The sequence below is a fragment of the Thunnus albacares genome, chromosome 14 (assembly GCF_914725855.1).
Source record: "Thunnus albacares chromosome 14, fThuAlb1.1, whole genome shotgun sequence".
Lineage (NCBI taxonomy): Eukaryota > Metazoa > Chordata > Actinopteri > Scombriformes > Scombridae > Thunnus > Thunnus albacares.
This window is the reverse complement of record NC_058119.1, coordinates 22,439,406-22,452,679: the sequence shown is the minus strand read 5'-3', so window position 1 is coordinate 22,452,679 and position 13,274 is coordinate 22,439,406. Positions and strand designations below refer to the sequence as shown.

The 13,274-nt window shown below is 37.8% G+C and overlaps 2 long non-coding RNA genes across 5 annotated transcripts in view; one reads left to right on the top strand and one right to left on the bottom strand.

The window, feature by feature from the left end:
• LOC122996903 overlaps positions 1–12,559 on the top strand; it is a 42,947-nt gene extending 30,388 nt beyond the window's left edge. Inside the window, exon 4 of the long non-coding RNA XR_006407106.1 lies at positions 11,868–12,559. This is a non-coding gene — a long non-coding RNA (uncharacterized LOC122996903). The remainder of the gene's footprint in view (positions 1–11,867) is intronic.
• The window catches only part of LOC122996905, a 94,247-nt gene continuing 89,673 nt past the window's right edge, over positions 8,701–13,274 (bottom strand). For all 4 annotated transcript variants that reach the window (XR_006407110.1, XR_006407108.1, XR_006407107.1 and 1 more), the window contains one exon: positions 8,701–12,000. This is a non-coding gene — a long non-coding RNA (uncharacterized LOC122996905). The remainder of the gene's footprint in view (positions 12,001–13,274) is intronic.

Below are 13,274 nucleotides of genomic sequence, written 5' to 3'. Positions count from 1 at the left end.
AATTGCTCATGAGTGTCTCTTGACGCTTGAGGAATCAAACCATCCTCTTACACAACACTGTTTCTAACAATTACTCATCTTTTGTCATCAGTGTGCATGTTTGGGACTGAGCTCTGTATGGTGTGGTGTGTTCAAACTTCCACTCATTACAGTGTTCAAAATAATCTTAGTAGGCTATTTGTTTTCTGCGTTTATGTAACAGTGTCTTTGTGATGAGCACTGCCGTCTGGAACCTGGTTCAGTAATTATAATCTGACAAACAAGATGAGACATTGTAAGGCAGCCTGGCTCAGTAACTCGCACAGTTAGTCAGCTCGCTCGCAGATGAAGATAAAACTCATGGGACTTTCTTCTTTTGAGTTTTATCATCAACTGGAAGAAAATAAACAAGACATATGACAATGGACAAGACATACAGTATTTAACAGTGAATCAGCTCTGTATTGGAAATGAAACTATATGTATATATGTATATATATATATATATATATAAAAGCTGGTGTGTTATTTCTGCTGTCTAGTTGCTGCAGGACTTTGATTAATTTGGAATTTCTCCAGTTTTGCATTTACTGATTGTTCAGTCAACTGATAACTGTGTGAGATTTATGAATGAGCCTGTGTGTTAGGTCTGCTGCTATAGTTACTTGTGAGAATTTCTCCATTCTTGTTTTGTTTTTTAAGGTGTGCTGTATAACAAGTAATCGGATTACAGTAAAGAGATAAGAGTAGAGATTAGAGTGTGTAAGTCATGTATTTGATACATGCACTGATGCTTTTTGATGTAAACAAAGTTTTAAATCTGAGTGTTTTGTGTTCAGACTTTTGTTATTCAGCACTGATCTGCATCAGAGAATAAGCTTTAATATTTTATATATTTACATACAAGAAAATATATAAGAAACATGTGTAAGACATACATACAGTATCTGATAAGTGAATTGTTTCTTTTTTGACATGAGAACAGTACTACAAATTTCCTACTTTATACTTATATATTTCTTTACATGATCTCTCTGACATGGCTTCTGAACCAGCTAAAATAAGCATGTAGTTTAAATGAGGTGGAACCATCACTGGTGCAACACCTGCCAGCTGTAGGTGATTGTCGGGGTGTGTTCCTCTCCACTTTCCTGCTCCACAGTCCACAACAACTGCAGCTGTGTGTTTCCAGGAAATAATGTTCCAACTTGGAAGGTAACAACGATGACAAGTTAACTAAGAAACATTTAGACAGCTCTGCACAGGTGACAGAGTCACTGGCAGTAGAGCAGCACTAGTCTGCAGCACGCAGGTGCAATAGTACAAAAAAAAAGAAACAGTTGTTTATTCCTGTTTGTTGGGGTGAACCAAAACATGGTTAGAGAGTTTGGTTTGAAAAGACAGGAAGGAAAAAACTGCAATGATTTAAGTGGTTTGATTTTTTTTTTTTGGTCACACCTAGTGTTACACGAGGTCATTTATGAAGAGGCAATGTTTTCAAGGAAGTTCAAGCGGCCATTTTATGGATTTTGAACAAGTGCAAGTTTACAAGTAAAATTTGTCTTTGAAATTTAAATGCGTGTATTACAGTTAAAAGGTGAAAGCAAGAGCAGATTCATGCATGAGTCAGACTGTTGAGAAAAACAAAACAAAATGGATTTCCACACATGCAGCACTGAGGCGTCCAGGTGCCAGAGTACACGAGAAGCACATCTTGATGAATATCTGTTTATGTTCCTCTTATCGTCTGTAGCAAGAACACTGCAGTGACTCACTGTTATCAGGGAACTGTGTTACAGTAGCCCTGCCTGGGTCATCTGCCTCTATGTCCTATGCTGGCTGTCCTGCACCTGAACTCGAGTGGGGAAAAAAAGTGAAAAAACAACAAGGTCTAGATATATTAAAGCAGTTCAATTGATATGGATCATTAAAGGATGGGTTAAAACAACAGTCAGGTGCCCAAATGAACATTAAAAATAGGTTTTTCTTGCCATAGTCATTCCTCCTGACTATTAGAGGATCCCTTCATAATGCACTTACAATGTTCAATGTCCTTCTGTGCAAAAAATGTATTTAAAAGCTTATCTGAGGCTTCAGCTGTCTAAAATAGTCAAAGTCCCTCTTTTTGTTACTATACTTCCACTGCAGCTCAACAGAGAAAATGTCTGAAGAAACACAAAGAGGGAATTTGATGCTAAAAAGACTATAAATGTGCTGAAGCCTCATATACGCTTCAGACTTTTAAATGCATTTTTGCATAAAATGACTGTGTGGACACAGTGTGGATTTTGGTCCCCATCACTTACACTGAAAGTTCATTTGAAGGGGATCTTTTAATGGCCAGTATGAACAGGAGGAATGATTAATGACTAACCTTTAAGTTAGAAGCTTAGAAAAATGCTGAAAAATGTTAAAACTGAGGATAAAGCAAAGCTGAAAAAAAGATGCATCAAAAGCCTTCATGCATGTAGCTGTGCAGAAAAAGTTGCCAGAAGCATAGAGATAACACTCCAGAGCACTTAGAGGGTTTAGTGCCTTGCTCAAAGAAACTGTTGCTGAGTATAAAACCTGTGGGGTGATTTGAGGTTTTAATGATCTGACCCCAAATTGCATTCACATAGATGTTTCATCTCTCTCTCAACTCCCACTTGTTCCTCTCTCTGCAGAGTCAAGGACAAGCTTAACCATTTAAAGACTGCTCAACAGAAAACACTGATAACTGTTTACTGACAGTCATACAGTTCTTAGTGTGTTTGTTTGTGTGTCTTAACCTCACCTGATCAAAATGTCAAACTCAACCTCATCTTTCCTAGTTTCCCCCATTGTCTGTCATTTGTAATCTCTGTTTAGATCACCAGATCAAACCAAAGCCACAAACAGGCGTATTGTTCAAGTCTGAAGGCCAAACAGCATCAAGCTACGTGAGCTGTTGACTCATTTAATTGGCATTTGTGGGTATGATTAGATCTCATATCTAACGGTAGAAAATGGCAAAATTTACTGGGGGTACCCTACACATTTTTACACACACACACTTGATGTTTGTTTCTCCATACCTTAATATAAACACTATGGTCTTGTTTTTATCATCAAATATAGCTACAGTCTAGTCTTTATCCTGCATGAATAAAATATTCTTGGATGTTTGTTAAACTTATTAAAATGAAGAGAAGCCTAATGTTTGACCATCTTTTTGTTTGAGGCCAAGTTAGAAAGAAGGAATAATCTAAAGCCACAGATTTGTTTTTCTGTTGAGTTTATTAAATACATAGTTTGCCACACAGCTTCCAAATTCACAGAAAAATTTGCGACAAAATGTGAAATAATTACAAATATTTTTAGCTGTTTGTGGCACAAGAACAGGAGTGATTGCTGACGTTGATAATTAATCACATCCCACAGACTATAACGCTCTGCAGTTACTGACCGAAACTCACCTCCGTAGAGAAAACACTTTCACCAACCGTCATCTGTTTATATATATTTGCATTACTTTACCTAACCTTGTCATCAACGAACTTTCATTGTGTGAGTAATTTCGTCTTTGCTGAGCAAAATCCACACTCCCGCCCACATGTGAATCTGCTTTCGGCAAAACCTATATATCTGCCTAAACTAATGATCATCCAGGGTCAAATGATATATGTAGCTCCTGGCTCGACACTCATGAACAAGCATTTCAGGGAGCCAAAAAAATGGTAAAAAAAAAAAGTGTAAAAAGGCAAAATTAGAGACGTAGTACATAAAATTATAAAATATTCAAAGGCAACTAACAAATCAACAGTGACAGATGTCTGTGACCTCGGTGACCTTTCTCCTCCTGAGGTCAAGATCATTGACTTCCAGCTGCTAATCAGTTTGACCTTTAAGCTGCAAATAACTGCGGTGCAAGCTACACTTTTTTTTTTTTTTTTTTTTTTTCACACACACACCCACACACACACACTTAATATTTCATCAAATACAGCTACAGTCTAGTCCTTTTCCTGCATGCATAAAATATTCTTAAACTTGTTCAAATGAAAGGAAGCTGAAAGTTTTACCATCTTGTTTCTTTTATGCTTGACTTTTTTAAACTTGACTTGTTTAAGGCCTAGTTAGAAAAAAAAAACTGTCTAGAGCCACAGATTTTTTTCGTTTGAGTTTATTAAACACATACTGTAGTTGATGACACAGCATTTTCAGCTTCCACAGAAAATTACAGAAAATTTGAAATAATTACAAATATTTTCAGCTGTTTGTGGTGGAAGGACTGAGGTAATGACAAAAATCACTACCTAAAGAATATTTGTGTTTTTAAAAATCATCCAATATTTTACTACTCACCAGGAGACAATTCTGTGTTACTTGCTGTTCACTCAGATCGGTCAGATATTTATTTATCTCTCATGTTGAGACTGAGATGTTGCACGCTGTCAGATAAAACTGCTCTTAATCATTCTGCAGGGATTTCACAGGGTGAAAAGAGGCTTTAGAAGAGTGCAAAATAAAAATAAAAAACAAGGAACTAAACAACTTGCTGTCTGTAGCCATAAGACAATGCTTATCTTGCCATCAGTTTGATGGTTCAGCGTGTCCAAGGTCCTACCTAATCTCTAAACATTTTGTTAAATGCATGATAACCGTACGTGATATTGAAACCCTGCTATGAGAAAAACGTGTCTCTGCCAGTATTGTCTGCTGACGTACAGGCTGAAAAGCACCGTCTCACTGCCCTCTCTGGCTGAATGTTTCTGTTGCACCACTGCTGGGTGTGTTTGGGTGTGGTCAGAAGTGACACACCTTGGAAAACCCATCCACAAACTTTTAGCAAGGTGAAAAATTAAATCACCGATGGGAAAAAAAAGGTTTTCAGCTGATATAAACTTTGAATAAGATGCACTCAAAAATGTGTTTTGCTTATTTATACTTCACATGGATGTTTGAGCTTCACTGTGCAGAATGATGTTTGACACTAGAAGGCTGTTTTCACATTCATCTGCTGGAGAATGAAAGCTGTGCTCAGCTTAAATTTGAGTTAAGGGATGCACAGTACCAGTCAAAAGTTTGGACACACTTTCTCATTCAAGTGAATGGGAAGGTGCTGCCTTCAAGTCAAAAAGCCAGGGCTTCAGTCTGATGTGAACGCTTTGTTTGCAATGTTACCTCTACTTTCTCCTTGTGATGACATCATATTGTTCGCGCATGCCCATAAACGACCATCCGTTCTGTAGCCTTTGTTGCTAAGGTTGTTCCATGGGTTGTTTGTGTTGTCCACTCGCATATTTCAGATAAGATTTGGGCTTGAACATGTACGGATGTATTTGAAAAGTTCCCATTTCGAGAAAAGAATGAGAAAAATAAGTAAAATCCTACTATTACTGTTTGTTGACATAGCCTCCAGAGCTGCCACAAGTCTGCTGAGGGCCAGCTTCCTGGAGCTAACCAATCAGGACACAGTGGGCTCATCAGGCAGGAGACCTTAAAGGATAGGTTCACAATTTTTCTGTCTGACTGTTGTTTTAAGACAGACTTGAAAAACTGTGAACCTGTCCTTTAAAGAGACAAGGGCTAAAACTGCTTGCTTCAGACTTCAGAGGCTGAACTGAACTGAGTGGTTGCATAGAGGGTCATTGCTGTACCTAGCACTAAGTGTCCAATTAAAGTGTGATCACACCCACAAGTTTATTTACTTCTAGTGTGAATCGAACTTGAGATTTGTTGTTTGCACTTTGCATCCTGTCCACCTAGGTTTCACACTACCTTTCACAAACAAAGTGGTAAATATGCGTAAAGTTTTTGTCACCTGTGTTGTCATCAGGTGTTGCTGAAAATGAAGACACTCTATGTGGTTGAACTGCATATCTAGCAGAGTTTTTTTTATGTATATAAGAAACAGATGAATATGAGCATTGGTGGAAACTTTTAGTTGCGCAAGATGAGCCATTTGAAAAAGCAGAAGGAGACAACACATCCTGACATGATGGAGGAAATGGCAGTTATGCTCAGATTTACCAAGTTAAACTGTCACCTTTTAGCTTTTGAATTCACAGTGTCACCTATCTTTTTTGCTACCATAAATATTTCACTAGACGAGGACAGAGATACTATATACATTTCAGTTTTTAACTATTCTTGCCAGTCCAGTAGAACCAAATCTATAAGGGGTGAACGTGTCCTAAATATGCCGTATGAAACGTGAACAAGCTGTAGTTCAGTTATGCTCCTTCAAATGTACCAACAATAACAACAACAGACATCCAGTCAGACAACTTCCTCGGTTTGAGAGCTTTTATTGGTGTATTGACATCATTTCTTACAGCCAGGATTCACTTCTGCTAAACTTTACTCTACAAGCCAGAGATTCAAAACGAGAAGCATGCTGGGCTTTATAGGCAGATAAATATAACTTGCCTCCTTTCACACGCACTCTTTCCTGTTTGCTCTTTGTCCTTCTCTTCCTAGTTCACACGCTGTTTTTGTTCTGCATCTTTTTTTTCTCTTTATCTTCTCTGTTCTTTTCAGTCTGCTGAGAACATTTAGATGAGAAATGCAGCTTGAGATTTAGATTGATCTCCAGGCAACCTTCTCCTTGTAGATGAGAAGAAGCAGCCACAGTAAACTCCATAAAAATAATAGATTGTCCACCTCTCTTGAAACTATTTGTCCTTCAGGTGAACCCTTTTATTTTAGACTGGAAACAGACATTTTGGTGTCAGGCATGCTACTGTAACCAAGAATGTTTTCAAACCTGACTTGTTTAGTCCAGTTGAATCAGACTGTTTCCCCCTTGGTGCAATTCGTTTGGGCAGATCTGAACCAAGCGGCAGGCTGAAGCCAATGTGGAAGTACCTTAAAGTGCAATGTCACTGAAAGCCGCTAGATGCTGAAATACCAATTATTTTTTTTCAAAGAGTGATTATGGTCTCAATCGCTAAATTCTCTAATAAGTGTGCTAGTTGTCATTTTGGAAATTATTTCTCCATTAATAAGATTGAAGACATATAATAGCTTTGATGTCTGCAGTGTGGGCGTTGATTGACAGCTGTGATTGACAGCTGGCTCACCTGCTGCTCTCCCCAGCTCCGGGACTCACATTGAGTCGGACTATAGTCGCAATATTTTGTTACGTTTAATGTTACTTGATAACTATACCTGCCGTGTTAGCATAATTTAGCCAAAGTAGCTAATGTTAGCCCAAGTGTGCACCACTCGGTGTTTCCGAGGTAGCAGGATGTGTTTCCAGAGTATGAAAGGCAACACCCCGCACTCCTTATTTGGAAGGTCCTCGCTCCAAACGGAAAAGATGGCACTAATTGTAAGCTGCAACTCTGGACCTCAAACCAGCTCCAATGCAATACAGTTGGTGACATCACACCTCACTACATCTGTGTTTATATACAGTCTATGATGTGAACACAGCAATCGCAAAATCAGTGGAGGTTACTGAGACCCTTTGAGAAAGAGGTCTTTGTCCAGTCCCAAACTAATTCTGGAGTGGCTCATTGTGTGTGAATGTGTTCAACCTTGATCCGACCCAACTACTAGGCATACAATGCAAGTTTGAGCTAAATGGCTCTCATAGTCAGGTGTGCTTTGAACACTGGGATGTGGGTGAGTGAAATCAACAGTTGCTAGCAACTAGCCAGAGAGGGAATCAAGATCCAACCTGGACTAGCGCAACAAAGTACTTTGCATTTGGCCAGAAGACCTTCTTCAGGACCTTCTTCCTGTATTTATGTACTTGCTCGCACCCAAGACACAACTAACCAATGAGCAGAGTAAATGTTCTCATGTGGCTTGTAGTGATGCATTCACGTTCACTTTTTTCTGTGTGAAAAGAAACCGCACAAACAGGAAAACCCAACAAGTTTACCAACTCATCCACTGATTCAGACTATTTTAAGATTTTGGGTTTGATAACACCCTTAGCTGCAACACGAACAGCAGGATACAGAGTTATAACTGACCAGTCTGGTGTGTGTGGTTGATCTTTAGCCCAGTATCCTGTGCACATGATTTAATTAAGGTAATCATAGTGAATGTCTGTGTGTAATGGCATTCCACTCAGATCACAAGCACATCTCTGATCAGAGGATGCAGATTTATCAACATATCTGTCCTGCTGCCTTCAGAAATCTGCAGAGATTTAATGAACAGATGGAGAAGCTTTTGATGCAGTATGAAGCAGCTGTGGATGACAGATGTAAGAGGCATTATTAATTTATAGACTAATGCAGACTTATTTACTGACACATTAAAATGTTCATTTTTGATGCTGGTTTAAATTCGTCTACTGGTTGAAAAGTGTTCAATTAAAATTTACATTTTGAGCATTAGTTTGTTAATTCTGCACAAGTATTTAGTTTGCTCTTACTGACAAAATCCCCTAGCCGACAAAGGAGTGATGTGATGGAGACGTGTATTCTCAGTGCAACTACTATGATCCAATCCACCAAAATACCAAAAACCTGTGCAGTGACAGGCAAAACTAATTTCAAGGTTAGGAAACTGTCAGAGTGCTGCTGGTCTTTGCTCCCCCACAAAAAATAGGGCCCAATAACTCAAAAAAAAAAGTAAAGAAAAAAGTAAGAAAATGTAACAAATTCTAATCTTGGGGGGGTTTATGGAACTGGTTCCCAGCCTCATATGAGACCCCTGGGGTGAGAAGTATGAGAGAGATTTCTTCACCAGGAAAGGAGTCCATGGACGAGAAATGACTAGAACAGTACAGTATGCAGATTGAAGGGCGGCAGATGGTTTATTTCCAAACTCAGGACAAGATTTATGCTGAGAGAAGTTTTTATTTTCCACAAAGCAGTCTTATCAATCACAAACAAAAAACTAAATCTTTTACTTAACTACTATAAAAAAATATATATAAATATTTTCTTAACATTTGCTGTCCATACTAAAGTGCTTAAACAAAAATAATAATTTCTACTGGGCATGTACAGGTATTTTGAGTCAGTTTTCTGTTGTCTTCAAGGTGATTTTTGTTGTTTACATAAGAGCAAGTCTCTCTAATGGATCACCTGACAGCAAAATATATATATATATATATATTTCAGTGCTCTTGGCAAAACATTTTAACGTCTTTCTGATGTGTTTTTCACCTTGAAGATCTAAATTGTTTGGTTTTTTTGCCAGACAGAAAATTTGGTTCAACTCAGGACAAACAGAAATCATTATTCTTGGAAGGATAAAATGTTTTGGGAAAATAGTAAATATTTCAGGAATGATGCATGCTTTCATATTTTGAAATGAAACAATGTGGTTGTGATAACAGCCTGAGGATCATGAAATTCACTCAACCCATAAATAACCTGTTTCCAAATGCTGTGCTGTTTGTCAGGAGTCACACTCAGCCAGGAGTTACACACCTTACTATGAAACCTCATCATTGTTGTTTATATCAAATTCTTTATTATGTACAGAAAGCTATGCTGTATGAAGTACAGCATGTATTAGAAAGTATTTAAAAATATAAATGTCTTTTATGAGACTCAAATTTTCTTCAATTTACTTAAATATTTAAAAACAGAGTTTCATTTAATAATTAAGATATGATTTTATTAATTTATATTTTACCCTTCATTTACTATGTTGAAGTAGAAATCGTTTCTATAAATAATATAATTATGTTGTTGTTAAAGCAGTATTTTAATGCATGTAAGGACTATACATGCACTTTGCTTGCTAACGTGCATCTATTGTCCTTAAAAGGTACAATGTGTAAGATTTGGCCAGAATTTAGTTTAAAACATTCAAAAATTAACTAAAAATATCAACAGAATGTAAAGAAATAACAGTTTTGACATTATGTCAAAGACATCTATGTATTGCGTTGCAGAGATATCTACTGAAGTTAGCATGGTAACCAGCTAGCTCCGGCACCGTCTGGCCAGTACTGTCTTGTAATACCACTTTGTACCTCAGGGGCGATAGTGAGTCACTGTAGTGTCCAGTCTGCCCTCAGTTCAACATGAGAGGCAGAAGTAGTAGTGTTGGACAGAGCAATCAGCAGAAACCAGGCTGAAAGCTGCTGCAAGTTTCGCTGTAGGACTGTTAATATGTCACTTAAGTTTTAAGTTAATGTTTTAACATTTTTAACATTAAGTTTTAATATTTTTTTTTCAGGCGAGAAAGTATCCATTTAGATTCCCAATATGTGGTCAGTTTATCCAAGTAACGCCTATTTGGAAAGTTGCACCGATGTTGTTGGAGCAGCTGCCTCGCTGGTGAGACATCAGCTGCTCATTATCAGCTGATCCAATGACCTGCACTGGATTCCACCAGCTATGTGAAAGCTTGAATGAGCCGTCTGGCATCGTAGCAAATTGTAGTAAGCTGGATCGATATTGAAATATCATATTAATAAATTAGGTCTCTACTGGATTACTGTGTTGTAAAATGGCAGCATTTAATGAAAACATGATTCTGTATTGCAGAAAAACTGCTGTTTACTATCAGTAAGTTCTGTGACATTTGATGATTTATACCAACCCTAGGGACATGTGTGTAGCTATTTAGTTGTTACTTAGAGTTATGTTGTAACTTATCTCCGTGGTGCAACCGCTTTCTGATCTGTGCAGCTCTTTTGTAATTTACCACTGTCTGTAATTTCTCAGTAGCATTTTGATGTCTTGAAACTACTGCACAGATTCACTGTAAACAGTAAGCTTTACGCTATATTCAGTGAGTGATAATGGTGGTGGGGTGATGCGTTTGGGGGTGGAGGGTGGGAGGGTAAGGGGGGGGTATGCTGCTCCCTATTTGTTTGGATCAGGTGGCCAATTCTTACACATTGCACCTTTAAAGGAATTCAGCTGATCAACTATGTACAAAGTCAGGAGGCTGAAATTTCAAATTATGTGATAATTAACAAACTGGTCATTGATATGTGTTCTGCATGTAAGTGACACAAAATCACCATAATTTGAATTAAGAACATGTCTTTCATGTGCCGAGTGAATTTTTTATGACCTTTATTCCTGTTTTGACCTTAAATGATTATACAAAAACCCATTGGCATCAAGAGCATGAATTCATTGAATTTTAAGACAATAATAATAATGTTAAAGTTGATTCATTTTCAAGATACAGGCAAGGTGAATTATCTACAACACACAGAGAGAAAGAACAAATTCACTCAGTCAGTAAGGGCCAGTGGAGATTATCCGTCTTTGCTGCAGTTTTGAAAAGTGTTTCTGCACAAATTTCACAAGTCTTTTTCAGACTTAAATGTTGAAACCAGAAGTTGGAGAGAATTAACCTGCCTAAATTTCTAAATCTTAATGACTAATGATAGCATGTAACTTTCACAACATGAACAGTTATCATACATTCGTAACTGGTCAGATTAGCTGTCAAAACACATAGTATTTGTGTGGCTGTGATGGCTGTCTCTAAAGTAACCTCTTAAGTTGCAGTGTGTGTTTTTCCAGATTTTAGATTTTAAGATAAAACAGCACATAAATGCTGTTTTATGCACTTAGAAATGCTAGATATTCACATGAAGGCAGGGCTAAATCTCAGAGTCAATGAGTAAGCTCTAAAAGGTATTAAGTAATATTTTACTTGTGTGTTACTTGGTGTGTTCACCACCAACCAGGATTTCAACAGCAGCACAATGACTTCACTGGGTGTGGAGATTTTTGCTCCAGAACAGCCCACAAGCCAGAAAGCCAAAAACCTCAGCACCTGGACAATCAACAAAACTACCAACCTCCTGCAGGTGTTTTATAGCAATTTGGTGCGATGCAACAATAAAAGTCTTACTTACTGCCCCTTCGAACCTCTTGAATTTGTTCTTCCTTTCAACATTTGAGCAAATTATTCCCCGAGATGAGTCCACATCGCAATTTTTGTTTGTTTTTTTTTGTTTTTTTTGTTGTTTTTTTTTGCAGAGAACCAGCAGCTGTGAACCACACCACAGAGCACCGCCTCCTCTGTTGCCGCCTGCGGTCACCGCTCACCAGCCCCCATCCCCATCTCATGATGATGATATCATGACCCCAGACTGACTCAGCAATATCTTAACTGGAACAGAATGAGAGAAAAGCATTGTTAGGATACAGGAAAAAAAACAAACATGAAAAGCATGGAGAATTAATCTAAATGTTGGGAACACACATAAATATAAAAACACGAGGTGACACTGTGCATTAAGCGGTTATCGGGTATTATAGGGCATCGTTAGGAGCATTATAGGCCTACTGTGAGCAAATAAAAAACAGGCTGGAATGGCATTAACTATCAGCTTTTATTGCTTGCAAATAAAAATGTGTTTTTTTTGCAAACCTGCAGAAAAGGAAACTCATTTCAGTTCCACAAAAATAGAGCTAAAAAATGTTTAAGAAAGCACCTAAACTATGACTAATCAACATTCCTCAGATTGCCCAGTATCGTCCGCAGGTCTTATAAATCAGATTAATAGTCTATGATATAATTATGGGATTAAAAACGATGCATGGTACATAGGATATTAAGCAATGAGCTGCTTGAGATAATATCTACAGTAGTTATTTGCATCACTGTTATGTTCCTGGCTTTACAAACACATGTATTAAAATCTGGAGTGTGTTGTTCTCCTTTTTTACACATTTTCAGCGACATGCTCAATTCTCCCACTGAGGGTTTGTTCTCTGACTGGCCTGTTGAAGGTTTCCTCTGCTTCTTTGCTAGAACTAATACTAATACTTGTGAGTTTTTTTCCTTGAGGTCTCAGATGGTATTGTAGGATAGATTTAGCCTGTTATTTCTATCAAACATGCTGTCAATTCAGATTTGGTAAGATCGTATTATGATTATCAGCAAACAAGTACAGCAGTATATAAAACTCAGTGTGCTTTTTAGATTTTTTTCCATGATATACTAAGCTAGGGTCTGCCAACAGGGTCTGAAAAATACAAGAGCGTATCCCACGTGAGGTCCCTAAGGTTTGCGACACTCAACTATTTTCTGATCAGAGTAAAAACAGGCTTGCATACGAGCATAATTACTGTCTACGCAAAAAGCAAGTTGGCAAATGTTAATATGTAATTTCTTCACTACAACACTGGTATTTAGTAAACATCTGTGTATACTGTCCTACGTCATTGTAAGCAGCTTTCTGATTTCCTGACAAACTTTCTGGCCGGTTTCTGGATCAGACTCTTGAAATGAAAGCTCACACACACACACACACACACACACACACAGTACAAGGCACCATCGACGGAAACAAAGGAAATGTTGGGCTGATGTAGACTAAAAATACACACCAAGTTACAATCCAGAGATGATCTTCTCGCTCTTATTAAATCCTTAATCTT